This window comes from Cryptotermes secundus, unplaced genomic scaffold, assembly GCF_002891405.2.
Source record: "Cryptotermes secundus unplaced genomic scaffold, Csec_1.0 scaffold197, whole genome shotgun sequence".
NCBI lineage: Eukaryota > Metazoa > Arthropoda > Insecta > Blattodea > Kalotermitidae > Cryptotermes > Cryptotermes secundus.
Window position 1 is genome coordinate 1,592,019 of NW_019744107.1, and position 13,786 is coordinate 1,605,804.

General features: G+C 39.4%; 1 protein-coding gene and 1 pseudogene across 1 annotated transcript in view; both read left to right on the forward strand.

Moving 5' to 3' along the window:
- LOC111874387 (homeobox protein orthopedia) overlaps positions 1-13,786 on the forward strand; it is a 135,941-nt gene that overhangs the window by 24,525 nt on the left and 97,630 nt on the right. The window lies entirely within an intron of this gene.
- On the forward strand, positions 818-936 carry LOC111874394 (annotated as a pseudogene).

Consider the following 13,786-nt stretch of genomic DNA (forward strand, 5'->3'; position numbering starts at 1 on the left):
ATTGTCTGGCTTATATTAGTCACTGGAATTGTTACCTGCAGTGGGCGTGTTTCGTAATCTGGGAGCCATTAGCTTAAAAACACAGGGTTGGCCATTTTTACGGTGCATGATTTTGATTGAAGTTGGCCTCTCCTGGCCAGTTTTCACAAGGTATCTCGAAAGAAACCAAAATCTGTTTTTTAACATAGAGCAATATCCATTTATTTATTTAGTTTTTATGGTTTTAATGACGTTGTCGCTAACTCAGAATGTATAATACCGAATTTTATTGGTAAATAATGAATCTGAAATGACGTGGAAAGAAAGAGTTGTGACGTAATTTGAGATATCGTTCTGAAATTTACCTCGAGAAAATTCAGTCAGGGCGGCTGTCTCCAGGTCGAGATTTGGATCGGGATCTCTCTAATGCGGGACAGGAATGTTATCCACACAACCAGGATGTCTGCTAATGCGTTCAAAATTCTGGAAATTCACATCTGTCCATTTGTGGCCATGCTTCATATGAGTAAGTCTAATATCCAAAGATTCATACTTAGGTTATTTAAGGCCGCGCCATAGCTCAAGTGGTTAGTCACTGGCTTCCCATTGCTGCGGCCCGGGTTCGATCCGGGGTCTTGTCAAGTGGGATTTGTGGTGGATAAAGTGGCGCTGGGGCAGGTTTTCTCCGAGTACTTCGGTTTCCCATGCAAATCTTCATTCCACCAATTGCTCCACAGTCACCCTCACCTATCATCTGGGGCTGGTACAATAGGACAGAAGTGGCCGCAGTACAAGGGACTTAGTCCCACCCCACTAGCAATTAAAAAAATAGGTTAGTTAAAACGGCCATACCATGTTGAAAACACCGGTTCTCGTCCGATCACCGAAGTTAAGCAACACTGGGCGTGGTTAGTACTTGGATGGTTGACGGCTTGGGAACATCATGTGCTGTTGGCATTTTTGAGCACAATAGACCACTGTAGGTCTCGGTGCAAGGGCCGAGAAGGCCCACCCCTTATACATACATAGGTTAGTTAACGACGTTGCTTCAGCTGCTGCTCTTACATAGCCTCATATGAGTATGACATTGGAATAGAGTTGTTCATCAACAAGTCAATTCTAAAAACTAAAAATCATCCATGACACAAAGTCATAAAACCCATAAAATCATCATCTTCATCATCATCATCACTGGCACGACAGCCCTTTGTGAGCCCTGGCCTTCCTCAGGATTGCTCGCCATTCTTCTCCATTCCTCCAGTTCTTTACACCCAAAATTCTTGTGTCCTGCCACACACATTCTTCCCATACCATAAAATCATAATATTCATAAATAGTGAAAAGGCATGAGCTTCAATTAAAGCGGTTATGGTAATTAGCTACGTTATATAGTCCTGACATTAAACTGGAGAGACTGGCGAAAATTACTCACGATAGCCGTTATCCGGACAATGTCGAAATTCAAGATTCTGATAATACCATTTATCTGTTCTGCTGATCTAAGAAGATTTGCTTCTCAGAATAAGGGATTGTTCCTATACGAATATAGCTAAAGATCAGTGTCTTCTGCGATGTGAGCTGAAGTTGTCAGTAGTGAGTTCCTCCGAAACGTTGACAACATCTACCAGGCTATGTAGCGTCATATCCTAATATGACAGCGATATAAACTCAAAGCTAACATAATTGGTTCTCCTGTCACTTTCCTTGTTTTCAGGAAAGAAAAGCTTTTCTTACGCTTTCATTGGAATCTTGCTCTGGACACCTGTCCAACAAATTCTGTACTCGTGACCGCCCATTTGGTCCAATATTTCTATTTATCATATTTTCTGCTCTTGTCTCTTGACTTCTTAATCTGTAAAACGACGCAAGCTAGTGACTGCGGCAGCGGAAACGAATGAAGATAATGGCGCTTGATGCTTCAGCCTCTGTGTCTTACCACTACATTCCCCTCAGACACCTCTGGTCTATGTCCACTAGCCTGTACAGCGTGTTGACAGCGAAGGTCATCACGTGTGAACAAAATGGCTAGATGACAGCAGGAGAGAGCAGAGAAGTACGTTAGAAGGGCAACCTGAGGCGCTCGACGGAGAAGTACAAGTAGTCGATGCATGGGACTTCCTTCTGTAAACTGACATTATCCTGCCTAAATTCCCGTTTTATCCTGTATTATATCGAACTATCGAACAAGTTTGTCACTATACTAATTAAGTCACATAGGAATAAAATCTTAGAGAGAAAAAATGGAATAGTATGGACTGGATAGATCTGGCCTAGAATAGGGACCAGTGGGGCGCTCTTGTGAACACGGTAATGAACCTTCGGGTTCCATAAAATGTTGGAGAAATTTTTTAGTAGCTGCACAAATGACGGCTTCTTAAAAAGGAGGTCAGATCCATGGAGTTAGTTATTTAGACGCAAAATCTTAATTACATTTATCTCCCATTTGGTTTCTGAAGATATTTCCTATGGCTCTGTTTGAATAATGAGGCCTATCATTTTTCATTTGTCAAGTATAGCTCCTACTTTAAAGTCATTGAACATCGCAGTCTAGTGTCTATAATTCCAGCTTTAAAGTAGGGAGGTCCTGTGTTCGGAACATATTCGAAAAGCTGTCTATCCTGTCTGTCTTCATTTTTCTTAGTCCACACATTCAATGGTTATATTCCTTGCTGCAGACTACAGACACACCCACGCACTTTCGAACGCATGTCACATCACCTACCATTCGACTCTGTATAGGTAACCACAGACATAAAGCAACCCAAGAGTGATCTTCAAACTCGTCCTTGGCTTTATTCTTACTGACATATTTATATTTGTAATCATCCCTTTTTTCTCTATGGATTTATCGTCTCTGTTGGCGTGATATATTTCTCTCCCGACTTATTCCCTTGATTTTATGATCATAATAGGCCTAACACCTGGTGAAGAGAACGCTACGGATTTTAGAGCTTCTCATTATAAAATTGTATATATCTTCTCGTAATTCTCTGCATCTTAGGTCAAATATTCTTTTTAGCACCTTGTTCTCAAATACCCTTATTCTATACTCCTCCCTTGATGTGATATACCTAGTTCTACACCCGTGCAAATAATAAGTTCACACAAAATATGTAAATGCTCTTTAACTGAATTGCTCGAGGCTCGTACAACCACCTCCTGACTTAAGCTTATAACAAAGACAATGCGCCTCAGTTAACGAAACTGGTTGAATATAAAATTACGATCACGGTCTTCTGAAATCTACCTATGTAACAGAGTACACATCATCGCATTCTAGAAGGCTGTGATCTTAATATTCACCGCCGTGAAAACTTTTTTTTCTGGTTGGTTATATAAGGATGCTCCCACTAATGAGAATATTTAGCGTCGGATAAAGAGATAATGAGTGATTAATTGAAAATAATTTGGGAAGGAGGGGTCATGAGTTGATCGAATTGTAATCCTTGTAAGTGTTTGGAGGGACTGAAGAAAACCACGAAAAATTCCATTCGGGATAGTCGGTGTCCCGGCCGAAATTCGAACCGAGTACTTCCCTAATACAAACCTAGACAAAGCTTTACGGTGCGAGAACTTAGTCTCATATTAGACCCACGTTGAAAATTTTGAAGTAGGGATCTAAGTCTCTGAAATACAATTAATAGGCCCCTACTGTCACTATTGCTTGCACATTATGGCTGACTGAAGGCAGTAACAAAGATAGTGAAGCTTCCGTGGAGTTCTGCCGTTTCTTCGGAACTACATAGTCTTCATAGTGTAATGTATTTTCATTTGGCATCTATATTTCTCTTAACTTATCTAAGTTCGGTTTGTCTACCGAGCCCCAGTCTACGTATAGCACCACAAAGAAGGACGTAGGATTTTAATGTATGGATGGTAACTTAGAAAGTATTTGATATGAAGTGTACATATGTATTGTTTTAATATACTATTCCCTGGTAAGACTGAGAAAACACATTAGAAATGTCAGAAAGACAGGTCACCTGACCGAGATCCTAGCATTGGATCATGAATATAAAACCTGCATGCTAACAGCTACTCCACGACCTTTGGTATGAGACCTGTACACTTGTGGTCAAGAAGAAAGCGTATGGTTATAAAAAGAATCTCCTAGTAAACTGGCATAAAAGAGTTTGTGCCTTGACGGTACTGATTTCGAATATTTAATACGAAGCGTAGTGGTAACCTCTACTTTGGAATGTTCCATAAGACGCCAAAAATAAACGGACAAAAGAGTTAGGAACATCAGAATCTCGATAATTTAAAAGAAATTTGATCTTTACAAATCAAACAAGGAACTGTTATCTTAGTCTGAAATCCGTTTGGTTGTGAATGTGCTCTAGGATTTGATCTCCTGGCCTTCATCCTGTTATAGCTGTTAGAGTAGACCCCAGTAACAATGTCAATTCAACATCTGATTCGTTGAACAGGTTTGCATAAAGGTTCTCTCGGGCAATCGGTCACAGTAAAAGCGTAAATATTTCACTCTACTTAAGTAATTATGCACTACGCCATGAAAACACATGGGGGAGTGGAGGTACAGGCACACAATTCTAGACCCTGGCACTTGTTGGGGTTGAGTTGTCTGTTTCAAGCTCCGACCACTTTAATGCCGAGGGAAATAGTCCTCGGAAACCGTCGGATACGAGGCTGGGTGAGCTCTAGACCTGGTCTGGACCTATGGAGTAGAGAAAAATTCCTTGCGACTGTCATGAATCAAACTCCTTCCATCCAATCTGTAGCACGGCACCATACAGACTGAGCTATCATAGCTCCTCGATCGGTTCCTGTATGGAATGCGTTTCTAACGTCCCGGAGGCCCGTGATGGAAGCAGACAGTTCCAAATATGTAGGAAAATCACTAAATACTGATATATCTGATTGCCTTAGAGAATTTCATTGCATTCAGTCGCTGTGAAAGATTCAAATCCTAATGCCAACAGTTATGTGCACAGTTAACGTCTAGGCTTATATCTGGTGTTACTGGGTTCGAATTTCAGCGGTGTTACCACTATCCAGTTTCAGAATATGCTTAGTTCACTTTCAAGCAAATGTTTGGATATTGTTTTAAATACATCACGGACGTGATCATCGAAATCTTTAGATTTTAGCACAGTACACAGTAATTCTTTCACCTCATTCATTTTCTTTTTGAACTCCGTAGATCAATATCTTTATCCTTTTAATGGTCAAATTGTTTTTGTTTCTGGAACAGATGTCAGCATAAATCAAAGTGCAATATATGTAGACAATACCCTACTTTATTGTACAGCGCTTTAATATTGCTCCATAGACGCAATCTATGGGGGAAAAATAAAATAAAAATAACCCTAAAATACGTATCAAAATTCATGGACAATTTTTAAATATCGGAAAAAAATATTTCAATAAATTTGTTTCATTTGCTATACATGCTTCCCGTGAATATGTTGTAGGAAAGCTAAAATAATTCGCACACAATTAGAAAGGTTCGGAGAATAAGAACATCGAACACACGCACTAAAAGCCAAATTTGTTCATATTGATTGTGAAGTACAGAATCAACTTTCATATATCAATGTCAAAGATTCTAATAATCAAGCACTCAATCAATCGTTGACTGAATTAATTTTACTGCAATAACCTGAACTACACAGCGGTAGATAAAATTTGTAATTGGAGAGTAGTTATATAGAGAAATATATCGGGCAGAATTATTTAAATATATGTAGAAGGCGAATTGAAATACAGGATTGAAACTCACTGTGTGATCGCCATAAAACATTAACATTAAACTTTCAAGGAAAATGTTATATTTTAGCGTCCTGTTGCACGCAAGGAAAAATTGGCAAATTATAAGAATGTGTCAGGCAATAGAATAGTAAAATAGATTCATTAATTAAAATAGCCTTATTCAGGACATTGGACCCGGAATAGCTCCGTTAATATTGTGACTACGTTACCGGCTGGAAAAAAAGGGAGTTTGATTCTCAGCAGGGTCTGAGATTTCTGTCTTCCTCGCAGTGCGTCTTGTCCGGCTCTGGGCTCCACCCAGCATCTCGTCCATTGGTACAGCAGACAGGCTGTGAATATTACCGCTCACCTACTTACAGCGATAAAGATAGAGTTGGAAAATAAACTGAAAACGCTTGTACGAAGTATATATAAGTGAATTAATTTATATGCTTTGGGTACAATAATTTCAAAAAGTATAACAAGAGAGTAGCTTCATAACTTGTACTGCTCTCCAAGTATAATTAGAATGATCAAGTCAAGGAGGATGAGATGGGCAGGCCATGTAGCACGAATGGGGGAGACGAGGAATGCGTATAGGATATTCGTGGGAAAGCCAGAAGGAAAGAGACCACAGGGAAGACCAAGGCGTAGGTGGGTGGACAATATTAGAGTGGATCTTAGAGAGATAGGATGGGATGATATGGACTGGATAGATCTGGCTCAGGATAGGGACCAGTGGAGAGCTCTTGTCACGGTAATGAACTTTCGGGTTCCATAAAATGTTGGGAATTTCTTGAGTAGCTGCAGAATTGGCGGCTCCTTCAGAATGGCTCAGCTCCATGAGTAAGTATGTAAGTAAGTAAGTATAACATCAGAGCAGGGCTCTTTGTTATATCAATGGTGAAATAAGGCAGAGATGCACGTGCTTTGTAAGCGTATGTCAGATGAAAGAAATGAGAAATTATATCTGTATACACATGCTTAAACAAACAAATTCTGTAATACATAAGAAATGTCACTCGTTCACTCATTCCCGTTTGTAATGTAACACGAACCGTTCACAACTTCCTCTTTATTTTAAAATGTCATTAAAATCACATTTAATTGCAACATGTGCCGGCTTTACGAGGCCATCTTCAGGCAATTACATGCTACGTAAATACAACAGGATGCTGAAATATAATACGAAATAAATGTGTCAGAGGGCTAGTTGCAAAATTTACAAAGAGTCTTGTTGAAGTATATATTATGGGATTTTAAACATAAGACTAAGAATAACAGACAGAGCAAGAAGTACTGATTTTGAAGTCAGTACAGGCATTAAGATATCTATTCCATGAACACGACAAGAAGACTATTATATCTTGGATTAATATCTGTAACAATTAGCTCTACGTTTCTTTCATTTGTCATGAAAATTTATACTGATAGACTGTGTAGACTTTCCCAAATGGAGGACTAATTCCTATCATTAGGCCGTACCCCTAGGATATAGAAGCGTAGACTATCCCAACTNCATTTAATTGCAACATGTGCCGGCTTTACGAGGCCATCTTCAGGCAATTACATGCTACGTAAATACAACAGGATGCTGAAATATAATACGAAATAAATGTGTCAGAGGGCTAGTTGCAAAATTTACAAAGAGTCTTGTTGAAGTATATATTATGGGATTTTAAACATAAGACTAAGAATAACAGACAGAGCAAGAAGTACTGATTTTGAAGTCAGTACAGGCATTAAGATATCTATTCCATGAACACGACAAGAAGACTATTATAACTTGGATTATCTGTAACAATTAGCGCTACGTTTCTTTCATTTGTCATGAAAATTTATACTGATAGACTGTGTAGACTTTCCCAAATGGAGAACTAATTCCTATCATTAGGCCGTACCCCTAAGATATAGAAGCGTAGACTATCCCAACTGAAGCACTAATCCTATCAATGCCACTGTACCACTAGGATATAGAATTTGTAGACTATTCCAACTGAAGCAACAATCCTATCAATGCCGCTGTACCCATAGGATATAGACCGTGTAGACTATCCCAACTGAAGCACCAATCTTATCAATGCCGCTGTACCTATAGGATATAGACTGTGTAGACAATACAAACTGCAGCACCAATCCTATCAATGCTGCTGTACCACTAGGATATAGATGTTGTAGACTATCCCAATTGCAGCACCAATCCTATCAATGCCGCTGTACCACTAGGATATAGACTGTGTAGACTATCCCAACTGCAGCACCAATCCTATCAATGCTGCTGTACCACTAGGATATAGATGTTGTAGACTATCCCAATTGCAGCACCAATCCTATCAATGCCGCTGTACCACTAGGATATAGACTGTGTAGACTATCCCAACTGCAGCACCAATCTTATCAATGCCGCTGTACCACTAGGATATAGACGGTGTAGACTATCCCAACTGCAGCACCAATCTTATCAATGCCGCTGTACCTATAGGATATAGACTGTGTAGACTATCCAAACTGCAACACCAAACCTATCAATGCCGCTGTACCACTAGGATATAGACGGTGTAGACTATCCCAACTGCAGCACCAATCTTATCAATGCCGCTGTACCTATAGGATATAGACTGTGTAGACTATCCAAACTGCAACACCAAACCTATCAATGCCGCTGTACCACTAGGATATAGACGGTGTAGACTATCCCAACTGCAGCACCAATCTTATCAATGCCGCTGTACCTATAGGATATAGACTGTGTAGACTATCCAAACTGCAACACCAAACCTATCAATGCCGCTGTACCACTAGGATATAGACGGTGTAGACTATCCCAACTGCAGCACCAATCTTATCAATGCCGCTGTACCTATAGGATATAGACTGTGTAGACTATCCAAACTGCAACACCAAACCTATCAATGCCGCTGTACCACTAGGATATAGACGGTGTAGACTATCCCAACTGCAGCACCAATCTTATCAATGCCGCTGTACCTCTAGGATATAGACTGTGTAGACTATCCCAACTGCAGCACCAATCTTATCAATGCCGCTGTACCTATAGGATATAGACTGTGTAGACTATTCAAACTGCAACACCAAACCTATCAATGCCGCTGTACCACTAGGATATAGACGGTGTAGACTATCCCAACTGCAGCACCAATCTTATCAATGCCGCTGTACCCCTAGGATATAGACTGTGCAGACTATCCCAACTACAGCACCAGTCCTATCAATGCCGCTGTACCCATAGTATATAGACCGTGAAGACTATCCCAACTGAAGCACCAATCCTATCAATGCCGCTGTACCCATAGGATCATCTTAATGAAGACAAAGAGATTTACCAAAGAATGGTAGAATAGCAGGTGCGAAGGGAAAGTCAGTGAGTGATACTTCATTTCTGGTGGTGGTCGAGACAGAACGTAATATTGTAACGTTCCTCAGGTTTGGCTGCACCTGTCGTGTTAGTGAGTCTAGTGTGAAACTGAAGGCGATAACATGGACGGAAGCAGTGCCTTCACACAGAAACAGAGAAATCTGCAGTTTCTGATTAACGTGAAATATGTAATTTGGCCCCCACAACAGAGGCTCGAATAAGAAAATTCTTGAGAACGTAATGATTAATAAACCTGCAGGATCTTAGGTTCTCACAACGATAGTTAGGAGGAGCTATTTAGTCTGAGCTGAAACCTTATGTAGTCCATTGAAAGCCAACTGATGTTTCAGAGAAACTTGTCGTTTCCATGTTCTAGTTCGAAGGTTAAGCTAAGCAAGAAGCCAGTTTGAATCATGTAGCAAGCAGACAGACCCTGAAGATGGAGGCGATATATTCTTCCTATACGTCTGCTCTTCATTAATAATCTTACTTTGTACCCAGAGTGTATCTGACTGGGAAAACGGCAGAAAAGTTAATGCTGAGCTGTTGGCATATAGAGCCAGGTAATATCTTTGGGCAATTTCGGTTTCCATCATGATATTCATCTTTATATCCTCCTTCGATGTTACGTAACGCCGGCAGTTAATACGAGCTTGTTAATTGGCCAAGTGTCGGCACAGATATCTGCACAATCCTTAACGTGTGAAGTGAAGCAAACTTTCCGCTGAATTCTGGAGTAGAGACAAAATTACGATTATCCATTACATACGTAGAAGGCAAGCATTGCTTCCTGCTTCCTAGAGCATGCCTAATGCAGAACGCCAAATTATATCATGAGATTTACCCCGTAAACAGTTTTTTGTATAAGCAACGGCTGTTAAAGGTCAGTGCAATATTGGGGGTAAAATTTTGGATGCAAATAGAAAATTTATTCCCAGTCTCTTCTTAATGACATGAATATAAGTCAGCTTCTCAATTTGAGTGTTATTTCTTCATCCAACGTTTAGATGCTAGGTCTAGATATTGTGACAAACACAAGGAAACAGCCATATCCGAGGTGAACAATGCGTACTTCTGCTTGTCAGTGACAATCATGCATACTGGGGAAGACAGGCTTTAACTAAAGGACCCTTCAAAGTAGGCTTCTGTTCCTGTGTTCTATTTGAGGAGAGACATAGAGGCAGTCTGCGAAACCTAGCATTTTTAATAATTTTTATATCTGAATTAATACAGTGGAAAAAGTGTAGCACGCGGTAGCGTTGTTGGTTGGGTTACTATGCTACAATTTTAAATGTCGCGGGTTCAATGCCCAATGAGGTCATTGGATCTTTTTAATTGATCTAATGCTTCCAGCCACCGGTCACGGTAGCCGAGCGGTCTAAGGCATGCACTGTCTTCGCTAGTTCGGAAGCGGGGATCGTGGGTTTGAATCCCACTCATGACATGGATGTTTGTGTGCGTTTTCTGTGTTTTTGTACAGGTAGAGGCCTTATAACGAACTGATCACCCGCCCAAGGAGTATCACCGTATGTCTAAGATCTAGTAAAACAGAATTGAATGGAGAATTTCATGGAGGTAGGCCTAGGCCCAAATGAGGGCTCTAGCGCCAATGAAAAAAAAAATCCTTTCAGCCACAAAATGTCCCTGGGGTCGACTAACAGATATGATTACCAGGAACTTTCCGGGGGGTAAAAGTCTGCCAGCCCATAAGGCTGACAGACTCGCCACCATCTGTAAACCAACTCTCTAGAAATAGTGGGAGCCTCGACGTCTCATAACCCAATGGGCCTCCAGAGCCTCTTACAAGGATAGCTTTAACTTTGCAGTTGATAAAGTCCAGAGAAATGCTGTAGCAAAAATTGTAATTCTTTCTAAATCTTACACATGGCGAAGTAAAGTGATAAACGTGAAAGCAGTAAGTAAGGAGAATGAGGTGGGCGGAATATATAGCATGCATGGGAGAGAAAAGAAATCGTCAAATAATTGGTAGTAAAACCTGTAGGGAGACGACCACTTGGGAAACATAAGTGTGGGTATAGAAGGGAGAATAATATTAAAATTGTGGTTAACGAAATTGTATGGAAATGTGTGGTCTGTCCTCATCTCTCGCGGAAATAAATTAAATCATATGTTCAAGTGGTAGTATGTTGGAAAACGTAATTAACTTATATCTTGGCCGACTCATATATTATCTTATAAAATATTCTTCATGAAAATTACAACTCATTAAATATTTGCACTTTGCTCTTTCAGCTTCGTATAACATTTGTCTCTGAAACTGATTTAGACATAGTGTAAACCTGATCCATTGTACCTCGTTGAACGTTTAGAAAGCAGGGTGTTTATTCACTGTATGTGGAAAAATGTGTAGGCGTTTATTGAAAGTAAATTTTCGTATATCTTCTAAAATTACATCTGAATATAGAACATAATACAGTACTAAAAATTTGATAATTTTGTGATATATATTTATTAAACAAATGTATTTATTCTGCAACTTAGGGGACCTCACCAATCCAATATTAGTTAATCCCACTCTCTCTGCCCTTGCAAGGTAAAGTGGTTTCTGAACAAATGCTCTGTAATATTCATTTATTCATTAAGCAAATTGCCACTTCCACTGCTGGCTTATAAAATGGTAACCACCGATAATCCTAGCATAAAGAGACTGTTTAAATACATTTTGTGTTTCGCGTTTCTACAAAAACATGGTCTCACTTACGACATGACCCGACACCACTGAAGTAAATTTCCGGTACTAAAATATTATATGCTTTATAATAGAATTTGTAAGCATAGTCCTGATGGGAAGGTTATTTATTTACTAGTTTTTATTTATAATTTATATAATGACGTTATGAATTGAAATGAATACAAGCACCAAATGCTAGAATGATTAATCAATAAATAATTGCAAAATGAGCTGTCGTGTATTAATTTACGGTACCATCTTAGAGTCTTCCTGGATGTAGAAGCTACTGAAGAAATCCACGGTAGTTTTGGCTTGAGGGCCGAAATTTTAATCCGAGATTACGAAGCAGCAGAGCGATCTACTTGATTGCAAGGACACTAACACCTTAAAGGACACCTTTTCAAATTGGGATTGACAAATGACCCAATCTGCTAAAGGTGCCAACAAGAAGAATCGGTCACACATATCCTATGTGACTGTGAGGCCATAGCTCATTTAAGATTTCTTCGCCTGGTCTAGTTCTTTACTGAAAGAAATTACTTTTATGACGACACCATAAATAAAGTCCTGCAGTTTATTCGAAGTTTAGGATTAACAAAGGATTAATCCAAAAGGGAAGCACAATAGGTCACTGAAGGTCGCAGTGCAAGGGCCGGATTTTTGGTCCACCTCTTACATATACTACTACTATTATTCGATCGCAATATTCGATGCCGATATTTTATTCAATAAATCCTGTATATAGAGAATAATATCAGAACGCTAGTGGAATTATATGAAATAACTTTCATTGCGTTAGTGTTCCATACAAAGCTGCGTGACTTCAATGGAATGAAAACCGTTGTTTTATTGTTTCATTTTCTGAGAAATATGGCTTGAAACATAAGTGATTGTAAAGTATAAGCTTCATTCTTGTTTCACGTGCGTATTTCACTTACAGAAAAGAGAACATGTCCTATTAGAAATAAGAAATTAATATTGATGTGTAGGCTTAGTACCATGTGCACTTTGGATGCAAAATCATTAATTTCTCGTATCGCAAAGACATACTCATTATATCTGGCATTGAATGCACATCTTATTTGTCCAATATATCTCAGTAGGTAGCCTAAACTTTTCGTTTTGTAGATGCCACTTTGTGCCTATTTATGTTGTTGGTTTAGTGTAACAACTATGCGTGTAATCTATCCTATGATGACCTTATAAGGTCGAAGAATGTTGCAGAAGAAACAAACATAATACATAACGATGTAGTAAACAACCAGTCTATGAAGACGACAAGAAGTTGAACCTCCAAGACTGCCTGTACGGATTAAACGATTGTACAGAGTTGATAAGAAGAATGTGACGTAGTAATGTCTCTTTATTGTTGACGAGCTAATTTTATGTAGATATGTTACATTAGATGTGAAAAGCAAATGAAAAAACTACCGCATTATCTCTCTTTCCAAAAAAACAGAGATACCATGTATGCGAGATGTTTCCTCTGGAGTCAATTTGAGACAAGTGGAGGAACTGTTTTGGAAGAGACTGTGGACCTGTCGTCTGACAGATTACTGATGAATGAATCTTACATTACTACTGCAATAATCACACAGTTTAGGCAATGGTCTTCTTATCTAAACCCTTCTGTCTGAACAAAATGTCTATTTCTTAAAACTTGTCCTCATCTGACCTCATATTCACACGTGTTCTCCTAAGCCTACACACATGTACAGCTAATAACAAATTATGTTATAAGGAAATATGAGCTTATAGGGTCAAATATTCTGTGTGTCAATTCCTCCTAATGAATTTTCAACAAACTGACGTATTTTAAAACTGCTGAATCCAGTTCACTCAGCCTAATGAGGATAATTGAGTAGCTACTTGAATGGGAAAGCAGTGGCTTCGGTCTAGAAAACCGAAATTAACGGCCGTGGGGATTCGTTGCGCTGACTACGCGACACCCTCTATCCGCTAAAGTTGGCACTAACTTCGCCGACAAGCGGCTTTCTCTCGGTCGGTATAGTTCGCTTGCGGAGTAA